Raw genomic sequence first — 26,482 nt, 5'->3', positions numbered from 1 at the left:
ATGTTAAGTGAAAGTTTTTTTTTTTCTTTTTTAGGAAGATTGATACGTGGTTCATTGAGTTTGTAGAAGTTAGTCTGCATATCAACAAGTTCTGTGGAAATTTATCTCGTGCTTCTTCAACTATTGCTGGAACACTTTAATTGTATGCTTGTACCATAATGCCCGACGATGTTTTGTAGACAGCAGTCGCTGCAGTGAAATAGAGAGAGGAGGATTAGTAGGTAGCAGTACTGGTGACGTCACGCGGAGATAGCAGCAGCAGCGGCCGAAGAAAGCAGAGAGTGGAGTGGAAAGACGTGACGGTATGAACAACAGGAAACGACAGCAGACAACAAATTTCCTCTAGCCGGTGAAAACTCTGTGAAAATTGGTTATGCAAAACGGGAGGCCCGGACAAGAAATAAGTGTCTCTCAAAAAAAAAAAAAAAAGTGAGTTCAAATATTTGTTTTATTTGTTCGGTATTTTGATGGTGGTCGACAGACAAGAGGGAGAAGGGAATGAGAACGCCCCTACATAACATTACACGCTTACTTGTAGCCCGTCAGAAAGTAAAATGAGAGATTGATATGCTAATTAGGGATTTTGAGTCTAATATGATTTTCCCACATTTCTTTCGATAAATGAGAAGCTTTGAAACTTCTTTTCCTTTAATATTGTGAAGGTGTATAAATTCCATACTTCTGACTGGCTATTATAAGATTTTCATATTAAATTTTTTAGCCAATCAAAAGTCAGTCTTTTAACAATATCCGCTTTTGTTATACTTTGAAAATATTTTGAAAACTGAGAAATTGATAATGGCAGCTTGGGTTTTTGGTTTAAATATGATTTTCCCGGCAAATAGGTGAGAAATTTTTAAACTCTATTTTTCAGTATTATTTATATTCTTTGAACTACTGTTCTCATCACAACGTTTCGGTCAATGTAACCTCCGACCTTCTTCAGGTGTATCTCGTTGAACTCGGGAATGTTTCTATCGAACTCAGGAATTTGGACAGAATTTCAAACGGAACCCTTTATTTACTTAGCGGGGGTAGCATACACTGGTTCCAACAGCCATGTCTGGATAGTGGTGCTAAGTAATTTGCAATTGTATATTTTGGTCGTCTGTATTGAGAATTGAACTTTCAAGAGACTGTCGCTTTTACAATAGATTTTTCCAAATACTCTAATCACTACAGCACAAGTCATTACATCAAGGGTTCATTAGCATAATATTTTTCAGTATTCTGAACGTGTACTAATTCCAAGCTTTTGATTGGTTGAAATAATAGTTTTATATAAAAATGTGATGCTTTTGCATCGCAGTGTAGTGTACATATGACATATCTATGTTTTTTTTTAATTTGAAAGAGCGATACGAAAAGAGGAAATAATTTAAACTTTGGGGAAAATGAATGAAAAGGGTAGATAGATAAATACAAAAATCAAATAAAACTTCAGAAGATGCTAACTTGAAATGGATTATTGTCATCAATTAAACATAAAATAATTTATAAACCAGTTTTAATTAATTTATTTTTTGTAATGGGTAATTTAAATAGAGTAAAGTTTATATGAACGAAGTGTGAAAAAAAATACACTATCGTTTACGTCCATATTTGGAGAAATCAGATTTGACAAGTTTTATTTAATTATGTATTGATTTCACCCTTTTATCAACCCCGCCCAAAAAAGATCGAGTTATCTCCCCTTTTGTTACTATTTTAAATTGAAGACAGAAATATTTCATATGTACACAACGATGCAGAAACATCTATTTTTTTATCAAGGCAAAAGTCGGTATTTTAATAATATTCGTTTACTTCCGTTATATAATGAATATGAGTTCGATAGTATCTACTCTTTATAGCCAAGAACCCTGGCCATTCCTCCGTGGAGCAGCTGGTTAGTTCACGCCATGAGAGAGTCTGCTGTGTCACTTTTAGAAAGGTTAAATATATGATTTTTCTACTGGGCGCGTTAGCTTTTTATATTGTAGAAAAGTAATCAAATAAAAACAACTAAAAATAAAATCTTTAAAGGAAAGAGTGGAATGGAACTTCTCACCGTGCAAACACACCTGTCTCACCTTCAGTTGACAGTTTCATGTCGTTTGTTTGGATCAAATGACAATAAACGGCACACAAGGAAGGAGAAAGAAAAAGAGGATAGTTTAGCATTGAATCTATTTCGTCGTTGCGTCTTTTTCTACCTGATTTCTATTTTTTCCCTTTTCTTTTCTTGTCATTCTAGAATCGTTTCAAGAATCGGAGTCGAATGTCTTTTGCAGTTTGTTAAGTGCATTTTGATATAGAACCAGATAGAATAGAGTCTATCGGTATTGGTTTACTTAAAGCAATTAAACCTACATTTTGGAGTAGCATATATATATATATATATATGTGTGTGTGTGTGTGCTAGCAGGACCCTTTAACCGGCGTTGCCCGGTGGTAGCATCTACTCCAACCCCGCGTAAAAAATTAAAGTACAGTTGGTGTTGTTGGTGTAGTCACACCACCGACCTCCTCTTGTTAAGAACTGCAATCGGAATGGACACCGCCCCATCTACCTATTTTAAGAACGGCTTTTGCAACAGACACCCCATTTTGCGAGTGTGGGTGTGGTTGGCAAGAAAGTAGCCCGAAATGTAAGGTATGTAATAATTAAAAACAATATATTTAGCTTTGTGAACTATTTGGGTCAAACATTAATAAGGAAACATTCAATAATAGTTATATATACATATATATATATATATATATTAATTTTCTTACATGAATTATCATGGGAACTGTCGGCGTAGCATTAACCGGAAATGCAGTTCAGTGTATAATCGTAACTATCAGCCAATATTGATTATCTAAAATAATTTTGTGATTTTTCTGGTTGTTCTTCATTTAACTGATAAAAACAACGTCGAGATGCATTATAGGTCATTGTGAATGTTTATTATTATTACTATTAGGTCATTGTGAATGTTTATTATTATTACTATTATCATTATTATTATTATTATTATTATTATTACTACTACTACTACTACTACTACTACAAATACTCACTAGACCATCATCAGAAATCTCTCTTTGAGAACTACCTATGGTGTTCCTTGGAGTTTGAGTGATAACAAGTCTCCCCAGATTTTCAGTACTGTCCACCTCTTTGCAAATTAATTTGCGTTTTATATATATGTTCAAAATTCATTGCCTAGTTCTGTTTGCGTATTGAGCACTATTGAAGTAAGTATTGAAAATAGATACATAAAATTAGCATATTACACCGAAACCCAATAAATAGGTATTTACTGAGCTTGGATTTTTGCAAAATTTTCAAAATTTTTATTTAAAAATTTTTTCATTATAAAAAAACTTTATGAGATTTAAAAAAAAAAATCTATTTCGAATTGAGTACGTTTCAAGTAAATAATATATATATATATATATATATATATATATATATATATATATATATATATATATATATATATATATACTAGCAAAAGTACCCGTCGTTGACTGGGTTCAAAAACAGCCTACAGAAAATGGACTCTGATTCATGAAAGTATGATAGGTTATGAAAAGGAAAGGGTTGTAAAGAGATAGCTTCGAATTTGGGGGTATCAAAACCAAAGCAAAATATGATGAAAGTAAAAATAAAATAGATAAATCCCATAATTTATACCATACCTGTTCACACTGAAACACTTTTTTTTATTTTTTTTATTCAATGTTCACCCCAAACAAGGCACAGTGCCACTTTGAAGCAGGGGGCTACTATTAGGGAATTAATTAGCGGGCTCATTATGAAGGGAGAAGAGTAGAAAGATGTTTGTTAACATTACACTTGAACTTCTGCATATCAGTACAGTTGGAAAGCAAAATCCCGGAAGGGAGTTCCAAAGACCCGCAGTTCTGGGGAAGAAACTATTGGAGTAAAAGGCTTTCTTGCACCTAGGGATCTCTACTGTAAAGGGATAAGACTTAGTAGCTTGTCGGGTTTGTCGGGGGTAGTTACGCTTATCACAATATGCTGTGGATCTATATTAAAAAAACCTTGTTAAACTTTTTGACATATTTCCATTCTATGGAGGTCAGATGCGAACGAACACCCCATAATTTTATTATCCCATATTTCTTCAAACTGAAACATAATTATCAAAGTATACTTACGCAGATAGATATGAAAAGTGTTTATTAAGGTTTGTGCCTATTTCCATTCTATGGAGGCCAGGTGCGAACGCAGACCCCACAATTTTATTATACCATCCCTATGTAAGTTAAAACATACTTATCAAAGTATTTTTATGTAAATCTATGTCAAAAACACTTGTAAACGTTTTTTTTTATTTCTAAATTTTTTATTTCCATACTTTGTGGACCAGGCGCGAACGCAGCCCCCACAATTTTAATGAACCACCGTTCTGCCAGATCAAACATACCCATTCCTGTGTCTCGATACATCTGCTATCATTATATGTAATCAGTTTTTTAAAATAGTCAACCATACAGGAGCCTATTCGTGACCAGACGCGCACACACATACACACACACACATTCAGCTTTATATTATAGATATACTGCTATAAGGAAGGGAAAACTTTTATGATTCATGATTAAAAGTAAATTTGTATATATATAAATATAGATATATATTCCTTTAATCTTCTCTCCAAAAAGGGGAACAGGAAAGGAAAGAAAGAGAAATGGGCGGGGGGCAGCTGACCGGTTTCAACCCTCGCTTCTCAAAGCTGTATCGAGGGAATTTTTAAAACAAAAATGAAAAAGCGATTAAAATTGCGTTTTATTCAATTTATGGGGAGAAAAAAAGTGGGAAAACGATTAAAATAAAACAGGGGTATGGTCGAATACCCTAGAGATTAATCACGTTCAAACCCAGGAGGTATTCCCTTTGCTTACAAAGGGAAGGTTTTCTAAGTCGAACGTGAATAGTCTCCAAGATCTTAAGGCAATATAGTGAATGAGCACGACTCAGAATAGAAAAAGAGTGTTCGTGCTAAAGTTCGCTGTACAAGACGAGGTTTTAAGTAAATGATCCGTAATTGAAGACCCGTTAGTAACAACGTCCGTTGCCCGGTAGGTTCCATTCCTAATTTTACTGGGTACATGTTGGATTCTTCCATCTAATCTTAATGTCATTCGACCCAAGTAGTTGGCACCGCAACCACATTCAAAATTGTAAATAACGTTACTAATATGGTGTGTGTGGGGGGGTAGAACGTCTTTTCGAGAAGATGGTAATAAAGTTCTCGTAGAGAACACAACACGCACATTGGCAGCAAAATAACATCCATGAACTGCTGAACTTATTTGTTTAGCAAATTTCTCACTGCACCCAACCAAGGCAAACGAAGATAAATTGGACATTTGGCCACTATACTCTCTTTAATTCGAGAGAATTCAGACAATTTCCTTTGAATAACTGACCTAAACACATCTAGTGGCTACTCGTTTTTGGATAAAGTATCCGTAAATGTTTCCAATTCCTCATGTAATTTTAACTTTGAACAAATTATAAGGGCACGATGTGTTAGGGTCCAAATTAGCTTTATCTTACGTTTTTTAGGGCAAAATGAATCCCAACGAGTGTACAATCCTGTAAATGTTGGTTTACGGTATATAAATGTATGGTAGGTGTACTTTAACGCATTCCATTGAGTAAGGAGAAAAAGGTGTTTGCTTCCGTTTGGTTATTAAATAAACAGAATGTGTCGTTAACATATCGGAAGTACACTAATGGTTTTATGTGTCCAGATAGTAAGCGCTCTTCATAGAACCCCACAAAAATATTCGCCATGGTCGGTCCAAGTACTGAGCCCATGGCCACACCATCTTTTTGGCGATACATAATATTGTTGAAACTAAATTCCACAGATATCGTGGCAAATTTCATAAGTTCAATAAAGATGTTTTCAGGAATAGGAGGCGGTGATATCCGGCACCGATATAAAAAAATCTGCACAAGATACCTATAGTTTCCAAAACGGGGACACAAGTAAAAAAATTGCTAATGTCATAAGAGCACATAAATCTATTAACAATCTTAGAATTTTTTAATAAAGTCAGCAAAATAAAATGAATCTTTAAGATAATATTTACTATAATGTTGTAAAACAGGTTGTAAAATGTCAAAGATCCATTTTGAGACCTTGTGTTGCGATGACCCTGCCATGTAGAGAATGGGCCTTAATGGGATATTCGCTTTTTGGGTTTTAGGGAAACCATATAACCTTGGGCGGGTAGATTCAGAGGGTCTTATCTCACTAGCTACGTTTGTCGGAAGCACACCGCTTTTGACCCACTTGACCAGTTTCTTTTAAAATTTTGTTTCCAAGGAGGCGGTTGAATCATGAGTTGTGACAGGACCCAATTTTTCAAATTTGTCTTTGTCATCTAGTATTGCTGACATTTTGTCAACATACTCATGATGATTTAATATAACCACCCCTAACCCTTTATCTGGTCTAGTAATGACTAATGATGGGTCTTGTCGTAGGGTTTTAATAACTGCAAAATGCTCTTTGCGCCATTTAAACTCAGAATGCGACACTGGTGTACTGGCGTAACTGTGAGCAAGGTCATTCAATTTTGCCTTGAGATCCCTAGTTTTGGTTTCAGAGACCGGTGCAAGTCTCTCCGCTTGGGCATTGAAGATTTCAAATTCAGAAAATACCTGTTTCCGTTTAACACCGGGCAAAGGAATACAAAAATCTAAACCATGATCAATACCATTAATCCTGAAGGTGACAAGTCATGGGAAGATAAATTAAGAACGTTACTTCCAATATTTGGGTTGGTAGTGCACTCAAACTTTTTATATATTAAGTGTTGCAATTTGTTATTTGATTTAAGAACTAATTTTTTAATATCTCGTTCTTGTAAAATTGCAACATATCGTGCAAAGCGAACTTTATCAAAGCACGAAAGAATGCTCACTACTTCCCTCCATAATTGAACATTTTCACTCTTATATTTCTCTAAATTCAATGCTAGTTTATCCAAAAAAGTTATGGATAAACGCATTCTCGATTTTGTGTCCAGGTTGCTAATTCGCTTTTTTTATTTTAAATAAAATAAACGAAGGACACACATTATTATTGACACAAGAATGTAAGAATGTTATTATCTTGTGTCGATCTAATTTTACTTTTAATTTTTAGAATCGAGTTTAATTTCTTAATTAAACTCGAATTGTACCTAGTCTTCAAATATTTCATAATGTTTTTAAAGATAAAAAATTTAAATAGAGAGAGAAAGAAAGATAGAGGCCGAAAGACAGACAGAGATAGAGCAAGAGATAGAGAGAAAGATAAATAGAGAGAGAGAGAGACAGGGAGAGATAGAGAGAGAGAATCAATTCCATTACATTTTTTGTCGTTAATTCAAGAATCAAACACACGCACACATATACACACATACACACGCATATATATATATATATATATATATATATATATATATATATATATATATATAGAGAGAGAGAGAGAGAGAGAGAGCTTTGACCTCATTTCATTCACGCGTCCCGTTAAGTTTTAAATGTCGTTTTTTTTTTTCCGAAGTTCCAAACGTCATACTTACATCATGGCCCACTCGATTAACAAGTATCTTAGTTTTTTCTACATGTTCTTTTCCTTCTACGTTCGCGCCTCGCTAATGCAGATAATTTTTTTTATTCTTTTTTTCTTTTCTTTTTTTTTTTTAGCGCTCGAACCGATAATCACTACTATTTACATTTCTTTATAGGGGTTTACTCACTTTTTATATATGTTTTTCTTTCTGGTGGCCTGGCACGAACATTAACTATTATTAAATGTTTCCTTTTTTTATTTTTTACACACAAATATACGTCCGAATGCAAGATACCATTGAAGTTTAAAACTATTTGTACGTACTTTAATCTATTATAACTATTATTGATTTTTTTTTTACGCAAATATTTCACAAAGCTAAATAAATTGTTTTTGATTATTACATACCTTACATTTCGGTCTAATTTCTTGCCACCCACGCTCACAAAATGGAGTGTCCAATTCCGAAAGCCGCTTTTAACATAGGTAGGTTGGGGGTGTCCATTCCGAATGCCGTTCTTAACATGAGGAGGATGGTGGTTGGGTTACAACACCAACACAAACCGTACTTTAAGTTTTTATAGTGGTGGTGGTGAGGGGATGCTACTACCGAGCAACGCCGGTTAACGCGTCCTGCTAGTATAATTATCTATAGTGTTTATACCTCTATTTTCCTTTCTTGTTTACTTATATATACAGGGTGAGCTAAAAGTCGAAAATGTTTGTCAAAGCGTAAAAGGCAGAATTCGAAGCTGTGTAAATCAAGAAGGAAAACAGTTTGAATATTTGTGTTAATAAATAACATTTAATTTTCATTAATATAATTGTCTTATTACATATAGTTGTGCGTATACGTGATATCTAAATAAATGTTTTTTACTGTTCACCTACTTTTGGCTCACCCTACACACACCGACACACACACACACACACACACACACACACACATATATATATATATATATATATATATATATATATATATATATATATATATATATATATATATATATATATATAAAGAATCTTTATTGAGTGTACTTGATAACTAGACAGCGCTGGTAAATCAGCTGCTGTGGCTAGATTTTATTTTTATACTTCCCCATTTTTATATAAATAAATTAAATTAATGTGTTTTTTTTTAATAAACATAATAGTTTACAAATCGAATAAAGTATTACCAACTTCTAACAATTTTCCAAATAATTTGCAAGTTTCTTGTTACATCAAAACGAAAATTACGTTTACCACAATTATTTTTTGATAGCAAAGCGTGATCAGTTCCAATTTTCGCAGAAATATTATATCTGCATCCCTAGATTAAAGAATATAAAAAAAATGTGTGTTGTAGGGCACGGTGGAATATGATACGCCAGGAGCCATACCTGAGGCTATTCCTTATCTACATATTTACTATCAGACTATGTATTTGGTTTGGGGAATCGCTGTCTCGTTTGAATGCGCTTGACAAAGTGTGGAAACGAATCTGTAATTTGATTTTTCATCTTCGCAACCTCTCTCACAGACGTGATGATGTTAGTGTCAGTATTTTCTGTAAATACTATTATGGTATATGTTCTTCAGAATTATCTGATCTATTCCTGCTTCTTTTGTTCCTGCTTGTTTGATTCGTTGATCTAGTGGTCACCATCGAGTCGCTGTTTTAATACCTTATTGTAAGACGATAAGTAGTACAGCTTCCTATTCATTAATTCGTTTATTGCGGACTATTATCCTCATCTTTTTTTTTTAGTTGTTGTTTAACGACATTTCGGCTAACTATTCCTCTGGCCTTCGTCAGGTGCTAACAACAACTAAAAAGGATGAGGATAATAGTCCGCAATAAATAAAATAATGAAAAATACTCATCTCAATAATGAATTCCAATTAAATAATATATAACTTCCTATTCCTTGTGTATTATTTGTATTACAGCTTCCTACAGCTACATAACAAAAAAGTGAAAGTTTGTGAATCTCTGTTTCTGCTGATATGTTCGCCCTACCTATAACCTTGGTCTTTTCAAAGCTAACGCCAATAGACATCTCCTGTCTTTGCAATGATCATCTTTCATTCTCGTTAGGTATTTACATCAAGTGGCTCCATGGCTTGTTCGTATCGATTTCCATAAAACAAACTAAATATTCTAAGTGGGGATGCCCTTACCCCGGCCCCCATAGAATCACCACTGTCTACGCTATCTTGCAATTAATTTCATATTTAATTCCGAGATATTAGTTTTAATTATACGTTTCAATTAGAATATGCTGGCTTAATCTAGGTTGTCATAGATAATTACATAAAGGCATATATCAAGATGCAATTAAACGCAAACAAGAATCAATACATGACTACACGCACACCTGAGAAAAAGGTAGAATGTAATTAGTAGCGAATGTAATCATTATAGCGCTAATGTTACATACACAGATTTATCAACTTCTCCGCAGTGAAAAAATCTAACCCATTAATTATTCTTATTTATCATTGTCTCCCAGTTCGGCTACATTCAACCATTATTTAATTTAAAATAATCCATAACACTAGCAAACATATACGTTTGAAAAAGTGGCCGCCTTTTACATTTTCTGAAGAAAAGAAAAGAGGACCATATTATAATAACGAAAATAAAAATGAATTTCAAGTAAAAGAAATGATGCCTACGTAATTGTCAGGTCTCAAATAGTAACACATCCAAAAAATACGAAAAACGATGTGATAGAAAAAAAAATTATTAATGAAAAAAGAAATTTGTGAAAAGAAGCGAAAATCACTATGCTACGCTTACTAAACGAGAGATAAGTTGTCAGGGGAGATAATTTGTTCTGTTGCTTACGTCACGTAAGTAACGTCATTCAAAATGTCGGACAAAATTTATTCCCCATATAAACTTTATCGAAAACAGTTTTTCATTAATAATTATTTTTCTATCTTATTTTTCTTTTTTGATATGTTACTATTTATGACATGACAGTTACTTAGATATCATTTGTTTTACTTGAAATTCAATTTTTTTTTTTCGTTCTTATAATGTAGAAGCACCTAAAAATGAACAGGAGGCAAACAATCGAGAGATTTGATTGAGACGGAATGAAGCTAGAGGAATGTTATGGATCTGGCTCCAAATCGAAACCAATGGTATGCTTTGAATGTCTCATGCATGCATCACAGGATGTGCTATTAATTAATCCAAGTAAGGAGCGTATGTCTTATGTTGTAAATGAACAACTTCCAATAAATAAATATATCTGTGTTTGTTTTTTATCAAGAAAAAGATTAAAAGAATCTCTTTTAGAACCGGAAATTGGGATCAAATTTTCCCGAATACCGATTCTGATTCTGCCAAAAAGTTCCGATTATTCCAATTCTGGTTAATCGTTCCAACACTTATATGTGCGTGCGTGTCCCTATAGAGTATCAACAGGGGAGTTTTTTCAAGCCATTATTACCGCATGACCAGTAATGCCAAGCATATAAAATTAACAGTAGGTTCTCTTATATGACAATGGCGCGTCTGAAATTGATTTTTCTGTTTAGAGCACAATCGAAGCATGATACTTGACTTTTGCATTTAAACTTTAATGCAAGCCATTATATATAAAATGATTTTATAAAATCAATAGGTTCTCTACAGTGCAATGTAGACTACAATATACTGTGAACATGTCATTGCACGAGGCATGTAAAGCTGCCTCCATGTGCATTGCGATGGGTTCCCAATTAGTGCAGGCAAGTTAATCGATTTGATTGAAAAATGTGCTATTTTATCGATTTCGATGACAATAAAAATATGGAAGTGTGAAACATTCGTTGATTATCATTCAATCCCGGGCAACATCTCCTCACTCTGCTAGTATATATATATATATATATGTGTGTGTGTGTGTGTGTGTGTGTGTAATATGCACTCGACAATTTTCTAATGTTTTCACTTCATGTATTTTATCCAAGATTTTGATAAAAACATTGTCAGATTTTCATCTATAGTTTTTACTTGAGTCCAAAATGAAAAATAAAACATTGTTTCAGATGAAACTGGTGACCAGACAACCAGTGTCGACGAAACCGAAAAAAACATATCCAGAGCATTTAAAATGTTTTAATAATCAACTGGAACTTCCCGAGAGGCAGATAGTGTAGAGACGTTTAGAAAATAGGTGCGAAAAGGTTTACTCGGAGGATAGTCAAGTGAATACTAGAATATTTACTTTGTTTACCACAACTGAATAATAGAATATATAAATTGGACACGCAGAGTCAATGCTTAATCTGGAAATGTGATTTATAACTTGTAGCTCTGTCTTATGTTGTAAATGAACAACTTCTAACAAATAAATATGTATTTGTTTTAAGCCCAAAAAAAATTAATTAAAAGAATCGTTTTTACAATCAGAAATTGGGCTAAAATTTTCCCCGAATACTGATTCCGATGCTACAAGAAAACATTTCCACATGCCAGGTATAACTTGGCATATTGAAATTGAATCGTTCTCTTCTAAACCAAAGTATTTGTATTTTTCCTGCTCTTCTAGTTCCTTGATATCTGTGCCTTCATCAAGCTGTATGTTTTCCATTTAAACCTTCTTCTCAGCTCTGCTGGAGCACGTGACACATTTTTCCAAACCAAACTTCATTCCAATATCTCTGAAGAAGTTATGTACGATCTGCAAGAGTCAATTCACGTCAACGTCTTAGCTGGTATATAACTTGAAGTCATCCATAAAGAGCAGGTAGTTAACTCTTTTAATCATCTCTTGTTAGTGGCCCTGGCTCAGATTGTAGGCACAGTGGCTTTCATTGAATAGCTTGCTTAACATATCTATTCCTAGGCAGAAGAGTAAAGGAGGTAGACTATCCGCTTGAAAGATTTCTCTTCTGATATTGATGTTAGAGGTATTTTTACAGTTGCATTAGTGTAGCTTAACACCAGGATTGGTTACTACATTTTTATATGTGCAGCCATGGTCTCTTTGATTGCTGGATGGATCTTATATAAATCAAAGCACCAGAGTAACCACATGTGGGGTACACTAATGTATGCCTTGCGGAATTGTAGTCATAACTTCATGTATTTGCCGTTCAAGTTCTTCTACATTTCTTGGTTTAGTTGAGTAGACTCACTCTTTGAGCCAACCTCAGAGAAAAAATGATAACACGGTAAGTCAGGACTTCTGGCCAACCATTCGTGTGAACCGTGAGAACCCGTCCATCTTCAAGGTAATTGAGCATTCAGACATTCACAAACAACAATAGCAAAATGTGGAGGTACCTCACTGTGTTGAAAGATGAAATTTGGCCAATTATTAGTACTTGGGACAATATTGAAAATTTGATTTCAATGCATAAATTATATTTCAAAAATAAATTGTATTTTAAAAAATAGGGAGTTACTTTTAAATCACCCTGTGTGTGTGTGTGTGTATATATATATATATATATATATATAATGTAGAAATATATTTTCTTATTATATATCAATCCTTATTTAAGAAGCTCAATGTACTTACAGAGCAATATAGAGAATAAATGACAAAAAGTTACATTCCAAAGTTCATTATCTTGACCATCTTATAATTTATTCCTTTAATTCAGTTGACTTATACAATTCCTAACAGTATCTGTTTTGTAGCGCAAAATCAATCACTTAATTATTATATCAATCTCTCTCTTTCTGTCTCTCTCTCTCTCTCTCTCTATATATATATATATATATATATATATATATATATATTTATCCACTGACACGTGTTTCGTCGTCTACGACTCATCAAAGTGGCTGAATCTAGTAAATAATAAGGTGACAATTAACACACATGCTATATATATATATATAATATATATATATATACATATATATATATATATATATATATATATATATATATAGCGTGCGTGTTAATTATAACCTTATTATTTACTAACAGGTACATTCCGAATAATGTTGATATATTTATATATTCAATATATTCTGCATGCATTACTTGTGATATCATTAACTACAATGAGCAACAATGCAAAGCTTTTTGTAAATAAACGAATAGACTGCTCTGTGTTTATTTAGGAAACATATTTTGATTAAGACAAACGTTATTGAACAACACGCGATGTTTATGCGTCATAAATCTTGTATTTTTTTAGATGGTCCAAAGAGTATTTTTTTTTTATTACATTGTTCTCGCGAGATTCATAGGTTTTAGGCTCCATTCTTCACAACTACAGGTTGGAACGATAAAAGTGTCGCCCTAAAGAAAGCAACACTACACCTTTATTTTAAAACTTTTGTTGAAAAAAATCAATTCAAGTAACTTGATTATGTAGTATAGCTGAAATCTATTCAGTGTAGCCACCTTTAACCTCAATCACCACCTCGATAAAGGTCCGGGACTGGGAGCATACCTTTTCCACATATGCTAGCAGGAGCAGGGTGAATACTCGGCGAATGGCAGCGATCAGGCTAGGTTGTGTGTTGTGGACGGTCATATTAGTGATATTCTTGACGTATGGCCAAACAAAGTAGTCCAGCGGGTTCAGGTCGGCGGAGAAGGGGGAGGGGCAGTGAGAGAAGGGCACAAATTCGTAGCACTCCTTCTGAAGCCAAACTTGAGCCTCTTTAGACTTGTGGGCCGGCACCGAGTCCTGCTGCCACAACCAGGGTCTTCCAGCAGCCACCTGATTGTACCAGAGGATCCCACACTCTTCAACACACCCAGGTACACTTTGGAGTTGACATTGAAGCCGACTTTGAAGATATGAGGTGGCATGATGTGGCCCTCACTTGAAATCACACCAAAGATTATAACTGTGGCTGGAAACCTTGTTTCTTTTCATCACCTTGGACAAGTCCCTGTTATTCGTGGCAATCTAGCGATGCATTTTGAGGGTGTTGGCAATGCTCGGATCAGTAGAGAGCTTGAATTGTACAGTGGTGAATCTATGATCTCACTCGTTGAACATTGTGTCAGTTTCAGGCATCATAAAAAGCTCCTATTGCTCTTGGGATTTCTACACCACTGGCAAACTAGTAGATGATTTCCAACAAAAACGAAAACCGGTTTTCATCAAACGGAAATGAAATCATGTCGTCTTTTCAAGGGCGATAATTTTATTGTTCCACCCTGTAGACTCCAACCCCTGTCCCATCGCTGCAACGTTGCATCTCTGTGCCTGTTTTACAAGTATTTTAATGGAATGAACTCCTTGCACTTGTGCCCTTCGACATGTATACCTCCGACAAACCTGTTAATTTGGGATTTGTACACGATTGGCCAACTAGTATATGATCGGCAACAAAAAATCGAAAACCGGTTTTCATAAAACGGAAATAAAATCATGTCTTTTCTAACGCGACAATTTTATCGTTCCACCTATTACTTTCCGTTGATTCATTGAATTATCTTATTGTTCCCATCTGCTGAGATCTTCGAACGATGCTATGATAAATAACTGAGCACATGATAACGTGCAAAGTGGATGAAAAAAAAAAAAAAAAGAAATTAAAAAAAAAAGACTTATTGGATCTTCTGTGTTTACCGACCTGCAATTTCCACGAAGTTGGCTCAGGCTTGCTCAGCAGCTGATGAAAATAACTAGAAAAAGTCGACCAAAAATTCCTCAATTTTTTAATGAATGCACTCTCTGTTAGCTAATACGAATCTATAAAGGTTACTTTTTTATATAAATTTGAAGAAATAAAAAAGTTAATTTTAATTGCGCAGGGTAGAGTTTATGGTTGAGGAGTTAGGGTTGGGTTAGATACATGTTTGTAATTTTATTTATTGTATTCCCATGTTTTTCCTGTTTGTTATTATAATTTTATTCGTAGAAGTTTAACGTTTTGTAATTAGCCGCTTCCAGTTATTTCCACCAGCGGTCGAACATACCAAAGAAACTTTGTGGAAACTGCGGGGCAGTAAATGCAAAGTACCGACTTATTAAGCGCAAAATTTTTGTATTGTTCTGTTAAGTGTTGTGACATTATGTTGAACAAAGATGGCGGCGTAGTTCAGATCAGATCCTGACTGTAATTGGCAGTAACCAAGATGGCGGCCGAGAATCAAATTCTGGCCGTGACGTATTTAGCAGCAAACTGATTGAATCCAAAATTCGACAATTTTTATACTAATTTTGGAAGGTTTTCATTGGCTGTTTAGCACACCCGGTGGTTATAAAAATGATGGACGAATTTATTCGTCTCATACCCCCATTAGGAGTCCAAAACATTTTACAGTTCTATAATGTTTGTCTTATGTTTCTTAATATTACTCATGATAGGGAAGGTCTCCTAGCGGCTTCGGCTGCAGGGAGACAGCATAGAAGTACTCGTCAAGGATTCGTTACTTGACACTCAGCCCAACGGGTGAGGAGCCGGGAACCGGCCCTGCACCTGTCGGACTGAGGTACACCGCCTGGGTAATACCTAGGAGATCCACCCTCCCAGGCCTTGCCACTGGGCTTTCCAGTGGAGTAAGTTTATCGCTTACTGCATGAGGCGCCCGACCGGGGAATGCTGACGGGGTTACTCAGGCAATTTTTACAATTGTTGGAGTGCCCCTCTTTTAGGGGAGCCTGCTGGATCCCCACCTTCCGGCCTTGTGCCACATATTGCTGTGGTGGGCAGCAATTAAATCTCTACCCCCATTAGGAGTCAAAAACATTTTACACACCCCCTTTTTTAATATAATGGAAAAATCCTTTCGAATTCAATTTTGCTTTGACTTGAGAAAAGGAAAGAAAAATAAATAAACAAAAATAAAACAAACAAATAAATGAACAAATAAAAATAAGCCAATAAAATAATTTTTTTTGGGGGGGGGGAGAATTTGTCTTTATTCTCATTGGTCAAAAGAAATTGTTAATATATTGGTATAATATGTGCAAAAAGAAGCCGTTTTTTTTTTCGATACATATAAATATAAACACTTTTCAGATATATATAAACATACAAATAGAATATTTTTCAAATACATATAAACATATGCGCAAAAATTCACAAATATACATATTGTTTTTAACAAATGTTTGCCGAATAAAAAAAGATACAAAAAAAGAATTATTTGACAAAAAGGAAATTTACAACAAGTTTTTTACAAGTGACTTTTTTCTGTTTTTTTTTTTGTTTGTTTTTGTTTTTTAAACAAAAACTGGAAACATTATGTTAGGTATTAGTTGGTTAATTTGGTTAGTAAGGTAGAAATGGTTGCAGTTTAACGTCGTGCCCGGGACAATTTACAATTTCTTTTCTTTTTTTTTTTTTTTGTTTGGTGTGATGTTGACTGTTCATGCTTCTCTTTTTGGGTTTCTGAAAAGAGATTTATTCATAATTAGATTCCAAAAAGTTCGGGTATAAAATGTTTTAATTTTATTCTTTTTATAGGTTTAGTGGAAATGTCGGCTATATTATTTTCAGACGTCACATAAGTAAGAGTAATAGATTTTTTACTTATTTCGTCTCTTATAAAAAATATATCTGATATCAATATGCTTCGACCTTTGATGAATCATAGAATTATTTGCTAATAAGATACTGCTTGGATTGTCACAATAAATTACTATAGGTTTTTTACCTAGATCTGGTTTTAAAATAGATTTAGAAGGGTATTCAGAAAAATTACCTCCTGCGCGGAATGGGTTAGGGCCACATACTCTGCTTCACAAGTAGGAAGGGCAACAATTTGTTGCTTTTTACTTTTCCAAGAGATCATAGGTCCAGTCTTTGACAATCTAAAACAATATCCCGATATACTTTTTCTAGCCTCAGAGTTACGCCAATCTGAATCTGAAAATCCTTCTAAATTTAGAGGATATGTAGACTTTTTAAATATTAAAGATTGTTCCTTGGTTCCTTTTAGGTAACGAAGGATTTGTTTTGCACGATTAAGGTCCTTAATTGTCGGTTTCAATAAGTTTTGAGATAGCTTTGTTACAGTGTAACATATGTCAGGTCATCAAGTAGATGAGGCTCCCTACCATTTCCCTGTATATTCGATTATCTATGGATTTTGTTTTGGTCTCTATATTTTTATTTATGCCCATTTTCGACGGGAGTTGAACGCGGTTTGCAATCTTGCATTCCGAACTTGAGCAGAATTTTTTCAATGTATCGTGATTGGTTCATAGTTATAGTTTCATTTTCACAGGTAAATTTTATACCGAGGAACAATGACAGTCGTCCAAGATCGGCCATTTTAAATTTTGTATTTAATTTATTCTTAATATCTTGTAAAGTGTTGTCGTAGTTTGAGACGAGTAATATATCATCAACCCAAAAAACCAAAATCAACAATTTATTACCTATATTTTTGGTATACATGCACGTGTCTATGGGACATTGCTTGAATTCCTGTTCTATTAAATAATTATGGAGTGTTAAATTCAAATTGTGTGCACTTTGTTTTAGTCCATATAACGATTTATGCAATTTCCATATGCCATTTTTAATTTTCATTTTAAATCCCTCTGGAGGGTAAATATAGATTTCACAGTCAATCGGAGCATTTAAATAAACATTTTTTACATCCATTTGACGTATTTTAAAATTTTATTGAGCGGCAAGTTGTAATAAAATTCTAATTGTCGTTAAATTTGTCGTTGGTGAAAATGTTGCAAAATATTCCACTCCATAAATTTGTGAAAAACCTTTTGCAACAAATCTTGCTTTAAAAGTTTCACTGCCAGAAGATTCCTTGGTGATAACGTGTGCTGTAGCATGACAGTCTACAAGGAGATTTTTTACCGTTTTTGGTATTGTCAAAGTTACATGTGAATAGAAATGTATGTTCTTCCTCAAAGTTCTCAACGTTTTTTACGGAGTCCATTTTAGAGCGTTTACATCGACATTGGAAACTTTTGTGGTTGGGCCGTCCACAATTATAGGAAATAATTTTATTCTTTTTCTTGGGAAAATTACTTTTGGCGAACACGTTGCGGTGTGGTGCATAATTTGGTGGTGTCTGTTTTCGAGAAGCATTTTTGAACTTCATAATATTGCTGGAGTTATTATTGTCCACGAGCATACGATTAGTTTCTTCTAACTGTGCAATGCCACTTTAAATTCGCTGAAATTTATGGGTTTATCTTTTTGCGTTATAACAATTGTAAATGGTTTAAAATCGGTTGGAAGTCCATTGAGGGTCATTGATATCAACTGAGAGTTTTAAGGCATTAGCGGTTGTTTCTGCCCTTATAACGTAGTCGGTAATAGTTTCATCCTCGTTACTTCTGTATATAGTGATTTAATTTTCGGTTTCCCTTTTGATAATGTTCTCTTTATATGTTCAATGCTTTCCGTCCGTCATCCAATGCATCTCTTATAATCAGAGACAGACTTCTATCCTCTAAGCATTGAATCAGTTCTGCAATAACAGTCGCGTTCTTTTCGAGAAATTCGGAGTCGCTAGTGTTCTCTGTTGGAGATTGTATCACTGTGTGTAGTTTTTGAATCCTTAGATATCCCAGAAATTTTACCTGCCACAATTCGAATTTAGATTCTGATCAGTCAAAGAAAAGACGATGGCTGAGTGCATAACCTGTTAAGTGTTCCGACATTATGTTGAACAAAGACGGCGGCGTAGTTCAGATCAGATCCTGACTGTAATTGGCAGTAACCAAGATGGCGACCAAGAATCAAATGCGGTCTGAGACGTATTTAGCGGTAAACTGATTGAATCCAAAATTCGACAATTTTTATACTAATTTTGGAAGGTTTTCATTGGTTGTTTAGCACAGCCGGTGGTTATAAAAATGATTGGCGAATTTGTTTATATCGTCTCATACCCCCATCAGGAGTCAAAAACATTTTACAGTTCTATAATGTTTGTCTCATATTTCCTTTTTCTTTTTTTTTCTGAATTTTCTCATTTTGTTTAGCTGTTATTCATCTACTCTCTCAGACATTCCAATCAAGAGATTTTTTAAAAAGATTCTAACCGTCCCTTTAGATGCAACTGTTTGTATCTTCCTTGCACTTGGTTTACTGGATATATTCGTGAGGTAGTTTTTGAGATTCTTTTTTATCAGTCCAGTTGCTCCTATGATTATTAAAATGATGGAGATCTTCATAAGATTTCAGTTTCTTTTTATGTCTTACATAAGACCTTGGTATTTCGTTATCCTTTCCTTCCAAGCTCTGTTTAACGCAGCGTCATTGAAGACACTAACTTCTAGTAAGGTTGCTTCTTTCATCTTGTCATCTCATAATGTATAATTAAAATAAAGCGACATGTAATCGGTGCTATTTAGTGATGTCCAGCGCAAACACAAACACCACGTGTATCATAAAATAAGTCCTGTATAAAATCTATGCCACTGTTAGATCGCTTCTAAAATTTCAGTCAGGAAAGGTTGTGTTCGATCTTGGCATAGGGTTTTGTTTTCAGTTGCATCCAAAGAGGTACAATCACTGCAAAGATGGTACAGATTTTTGTTTTTATGAATAAGTAGAATTATTCCAAACTATGATGTCTTTTTTTTTCATGTAATTTTTTTTCTTTTTACTTTTGCAGTTTTGTTTTCTTATCTCATTCAGTGAAACATTGTCATTTGATGTTGGCGTGTTATGGAGAAGCACCTGTAATCTTCAGAACATGTTGACGAAATCGCCAGAAAGAGAGAAAGTATAATCATGTTTGATTGCTTTTGAATTTATCGAGGTTGCAATCTTCATCAAATTGAAGACATTACAAAACCATATGAAACAATAAGATTCCTTAATTGAAAACCCAATGTTTATAAAGAATTCCAGAATTGATGGTCTCTTTGACCTTATATCTTTAATAAGACATTTGTTTTTACCTAGAACAAATTAAATCTTGATGTATATATCCCTAATGCATAATATCTATCTATCTATCTATCTATCTATCTATCTATCTACCTATTATATAAAAGGAACTTTCTTTGTATGTGTTTGTGTGTGTGTGTGTGTGCGCGCGACTCTGTTCCCTATGGACTCGAAAACGGCTGGGTCAATTTTCATGAAACTTCACATGGTATTTATGTGCCTGGCAGTGTTCTTAGATAGGTTCTGTATCAGATAATTTGTATTTCATAAGGATCGATAATTTGTATTTGATAAGGATCGATAATCGAAATAATCCAATGAAAGAAGAAACAGACGATTTTGACCTTGCACAACCTAACACGACAAGGGCGCATTCGAAATGTTTCTGTTTAGAACACAATTGAAGCATGATACTTGACTTTTGCATTTTAAACTTTAATAGAAGCCATTATATATAAAAATAATTTTATAAAATCAACAGTAAGTTATTTATAGTGCAATGTACAGGGTGGAACGCTAAATTGTCACCTTAGAAAAGACATGATTTCATTTCCGTGTGAGAAAAACCAGTTTACTTTTTTTGCATCAGACCATCTACTAGCTGGCCAGTTATGTACAGATTCCAAGAGCGAGAGGAGCCTTCTGTCATGACTAAAAGTGACACAATGTTCAATGAGCGAGATCAGAGATGCGCCGCTGTACAAACTCATGCTCTCTACAGATCCAAGTTATGACAACAGAACCATTGTCAATACCCTCACAATGCATTGCTATGAATAACAAGGAGGTGCCCAGAGTGATGAAAACAAAGTCTTCGACCACAGTTATAGTCTTTGGTGTGTTTCAAGTGAGGGCCACATCATGCCACCTCACATTTTTGAAGTCGGCTTCAAAGTCAACTCCAAATGTACCTGGATGTATGGAAGAGTGTGGAGATCATCTGGTGCAATCAGGTGGCCGCTGGAAGACCCTGGGTGGCAGCAGGACTCAGTGCCGACCCACAAGTCCAAAGAGACTCAAGTTTAGCTTCAGAAGGGGTGCTACAACTTTGTACCCTTCTCTCACCGATCTGAACTCGCTGGACTACTTCGTTTGGTCATACATTGAGAACACCACTAATATACCCGTCCACAACACCATACCCAGCCTGACCACCGCCATCTGCCGAGTATTTGCCGAGCTTCTGCCGTCACATGTGGAAAGGCATGCTCCCAGTTTCAGACCTGTATCGAGGCAGTGATTGAGACTGACGCCAGCTACATTGAATAGATGTCAGCTCTACTACATAATCAAGTTACCTGAATTGATTTTTTCAATAAAACTTTTAAAATAAAGCCGGAGTGTTGTTTTTTTTTAGGGTGACAATTTTATTGTTTCACCCTATAGACTACAATGTATTTTGAACTAAGTCACAGTGGGGAGGCATGTGATGCTTCCTCTCAGTGCACCATGATGGGTCCCTAACCAGAGCAACCAATCAATCGATTTTATTGACAAATGGGCGTTTTTTACCAATTTTGATGACAAAAAAATATGGGAGTGTGAAACATTCATTGATCATCATTCAATCTTGGGCAACGTCGCGTCTTCCTGCTAGTAAAAATATAAATTCAAATGCTGTAAATTAAAATTTACAAAAATTTATTATTAAACAAGGAACACACAATGCACATATAGAAAATTCCTTATTCAGTAAAGTTTCAAAGAATGCTTTCTGTTTTTTAGAGGAAGGATATTAACAAAATATTATTTATAAATAATATTTTGCTAATATTATTCCTCTGAAGAAAAGAAGGCATTCTTTGAAATTCTGTGAAACAAGGAATTTTCTATATGTGCATTGTGCGTTCCTTGTTTAATAATAAATTTTTGTAAATCTTAATTTACAGTATTGTAATTTATATTCTTATATATATATATATATAAGTTTGAATAAACATTTATTGCAAGGCTTGAAAATGGTTAAATAAAATGTTTTAGATAATTTAAAAATTATGGTAACAGAATTATTTTTAAAGTGCTCTTTTATAAACTTTGTTCAAAAGACCTTTTTTTTTTTAAAATGAACCGTTAAAAGAAAAGCGTGATTTTATTCTGGACTTTAGCTGGTCACGTTTTAAGAAACTTACGATATAAAAGAAAAGCGGACGGAGGGGGGGGTTCTTCCGAAAGTTAGTTGGTGACGTTATAAGTAATTGCGAGATAACATGGAAGCAGGAATTAAGGGGTGGGGACTGAAAAGGATGATATAATGGGTTGAGTCTATACAATATTTAAGATAAACTCGGTAGATAAATAAACATTTATGGACGAGAAAAAAACTAGCATTTAATAAAACAGAAATACATAAATTAAATACTGAAATAAAATGTAGTTATTAATATTTGAATCTAAAAATAAAAAGTACGATTAATATATAAATCACTTATCTCAACAACAAAAAAATATGTAAGGTATAAAAATTTAATTTAAAATTGAATCTAAAAATTACCTTGGATTTATTTTACGTTGTGTTTACAGAAATTATATTTATATTTATTATTTAGTAATTAATGATATACCTATTTACTATGCCTCCCCACGGGACAGAGTTAGACACCAAGGTCGTTTTTTAACGTGGAGAAAAGGTACAAAAATAAAAATTGTCTCAGTCGTGAAGGATTTCTCCTCCACCGAAAGAGAACAAGAAAATGAAGTGCAGCATCTGAAGAACAGATACTACACTTTGATCTTGACCAAAAGGCCAAGAGGATTGTTTTTAGTAATTAATGATATAGATATACAATTTTCAACTAAAAATATTTTAAAAGTGCCTTGCAGGAAATGCTTTTCCAACTTGTATCTCATTTTTTTTAAGATTATATTTTACTTAATTTTTTAATTTAAATTCGGAAAAGTGAAGATACTTTTGTATGCCTGTTACAAGTTGAAATTATTTTTTGTTTTGACATCCTCTCGCTTTTTTACTTCTAGTTCTCCTTATTTTTCTACTCTCTCTCTCTCACTCTCTCTCTCTTAGCTCTCATATTTATACTATCTATACTATTGAGTACTGTTCGATGCAACATAAAACTCAGCAAGAATTAAATTATACTATAACACATACAAGCTGCACTTGGAGCATTGAGTACATTTGGATTCAATATCTACCATGTACCAAGTGGCCGACTGCATTATTGTATGCCACCGTTACTTATAGGAAATTGAGCACTATTTTATGTAGAATATACTATTACTGAGTGTCCTACTGTATTAATAATTTACTGCTTCAGAGTTTGTTTCAGATTATTGATAAATAAATAACCGAGCAGTATAAAAAATTGTGCTTCTTTTAAAACTTATTTCTTTCTCTCCAATTACCCTGGAACTCATTTCTTTTCAAACTAAATCTATCTATGACTTACAGTAAAATATAATCAATAAAACAAAAATAATTTTATCTTTTTTTTTAATTTCGTTTTTCTTTCAGTTATGTATTTATTTATTTATTCATTTATTTATTTATTTACCTAATTGTTTTTCTTTTACACTTGCCATCCCCCCTCCCCCCCCCAAAAAAAATACTGTTAAAATTTATTATTGGAATTCATTGTTGTCAATTTGCGGTTTGTGATTCACTTGTTATTTTCCTCAAAATAAAAATTCTCAAATTTTCAATCAGTGTCTGTCCACGGGTTCTTTTGCCAAAAAAAAAAAAAAATTGCCGACGCCATTCTTTTTAGTTCAAAAGTCATACTAATAAACCGCCGCCTAGCGTCGAATGTTAGCAAAAAGGATGGACAATTTCCATTCATATCAAGTTTATTTTTTTTTACATGGGCATCACTACTTATCAAGGCCTTGAGGCCACTCGAGGATAAGGGTTAAAGAGTGCACAGTAGAAATTGGACAATATAGTAATCGTTAGTAATGGAAATTCGGTAAATTTGTTAACTTATATGGAACGGCTCATCAAAAACTTGTTTACGTTAGACTTGAAGACAACCATATTGTAATCAGCTGGAAAACAGGAAAACGGAAGACAATTCCATAGGCGTGTAGTTCTAAGAAAGAAGCTTTGCTCATGGAATCTACGTTTAGGTTTAGGTACAGATAAAGAGTGGGGGAAATTATTGATAGTGATTTATGCTAGACAAGTGTTTTTCATGAAAGTTTGGCGAGGGGGACCATAGATTGGAGCTCAGCCGAGCACTTGGCATGAAAATAACGATAAAGCAGAGACAAACTCGCAACATTTCTTCTGTGAGAAAGAGGTTGCAGGGAATAGAAAAGGACATCCCCTACGAGGCTACGAAGTCTATTTTGAACTCTATCAAGGCAGGATAAATCCTTTCTAGCAGCTTCTGCCCAGATGTGGCAACAGTACTCCATCCTTGGACGTAAGTCGGGAATGACTCGAGGAAAACAGCCGAGTTGCTCAAACTTGACCAACTGAATGAGGTCAACTGAACTTATAATTATCATTTCTTTTTTTTAACGGAGAGTAGATAATGCATTGTGGATGCTTTGTCAGCAGCTCCCGTAACTCTTGCTACTCCTAATTTGTCTTTCAGACCTCATTTAGAATGAGTGATTTTTCTGACAAAAGGAGAAGAAAAAGCTGTATTTTAGGTCGGCAGTATTTTTACATGAGCAGCCGCCTGAGATGTCGGAAATTTTCTGTTTCTATTTCTATCCTTGTAGTCATGTTACTAATAAGGATGCTACAGGTAAACGTTTAACTGGGCTGACGTTATCCTCCTGATAGACATGGATCTGAACCTTGGATTAACCACTAAGAAGGCTGTCCTATCAGCAGATGCAAAGTACTAGGGCTGCTGTATTGCTATTTGCTGAATGGATTCTGGATCATGCAGTAGCTTCTGGTGGGGCCTCTAGATGCCATATTAGTGGGTAATTGTTCCGACTCTACCTTTTCATGAGCAACAAAAACTATTTTTTCGCTTGTTCTCTCTTACTTTCCCTCTCTGCCCTGCTTTATCTAAGTCTGTCGACCTGTTCCACAAATCCCAAAGTTCACCATGAAAAGTCTTCAGAAAGAATACAAGATTAAACCAAGAACTCCAACTTCCACAGTAGACCCCCATTACCATGTTTCCTCCAACATCTGGGGTCTGAAGTCAGCGGTTAAAACCTAAGACTATTAAGACTAAGACCTATTATTCCTAAGCAAAACTGAACCAATTATTTCCATGGATGAGTTCATGATTAAAGGACATTCTAACTTGACATCTGAATCTGACCCCCAAGATCGCCATTGGCATGGAACATGTACCTACATTAGAGATGGCTTTCCATGTGGCAGGTACATCTCCAGAGAAGAGCCTAAATTGCCGTAAATGTGCTTCTGGGTTGCACTTGAGCACACCATTGCATCCTATTTTAGAGAACTGTTTTCCAACACCCTGGAAAACCTCATCAGTATGTCTCATATTTAAAAATTCAGGTGATCGGTCATCTCGCTCTCAGCACAGACCAATAAGTCTCCTGCATGTCATGAGTAAGTTGCTGGAATCTGTGTTAAATAAAGAAGTAATCAACAACCTCAGCAAAAATAACCCTCTTAGTGATAAGTAATATGATTTCCATCTTGTTAGATCTACAACAGATGTGCTAACAGTTATATCTCATAAGATTAGCAAATCTCTGAATGGAGGCTTCCTTTCTAGGCCAATTGCTCTTGACATATCAAAGGCCTTTGATAGGGCATGACGTGAAGGTCTACTCCACAAGATCTCCAGTTACAGTATAGTTGGAAATGTCTTCTCAATTATTAAATCATTTTTCTCTAATAAGTTCATAAGATTAGTGGTTGATGGGTAGAAATCATACGCTCACAGTATTAATGCTGGAGTCCCTCAGGAGTTCATCTTGGGTTTAATTATCTTCCTGATCTGCATAAATGATCTCCTAAATCACATCCTAAGATCATTCGGAGACATTTATGCTGACGACACTACCATCTGTGGCAACACTTCAAAGGCGGTAAACGATCAAGTTCTCTCTGAGTCTCTCTTTTCTGATCGTGAGTATGTGGTGCAATGGGGAAAGAGGTAGCTGGTTAATTTGAATGCATCTAAAACTAAGTTTCTATCTTTACATCATCAATGCTCTGATCCTCGTCTGGCATCAA

General features: G+C 34.5%; 1 protein-coding gene and 1 pseudogene across 2 annotated transcripts in view; one reads left to right on the top strand and one right to left on the bottom strand.

The window, feature by feature from the left end:
- Positions 1-26,482, top strand: part of LOC145284824 (proton-coupled zinc antiporter SLC30A2-like) — a 929,434-nt gene that overhangs the window by 479,095 nt on the left and 423,857 nt on the right. The window lies entirely within an intron of this gene.
- On the bottom strand, positions 22,878-23,104 carry LOC145285280 (U2 spliceosomal RNA; annotated as a pseudogene).

This window comes from Euprymna scolopes, chromosome 9 (genome assembly GCF_053919585.1).
Source record: "Euprymna scolopes isolate OS-2025 chromosome 9, ASM5391958v1, whole genome shotgun sequence".
In the NCBI taxonomy this organism is placed as follows: domain Eukaryota; kingdom Metazoa; phylum Mollusca; class Cephalopoda; order Sepiida; family Sepiolidae; genus Euprymna; species Euprymna scolopes.
This window is presented reverse-complemented; position numbering and strand designations above follow the sequence as displayed.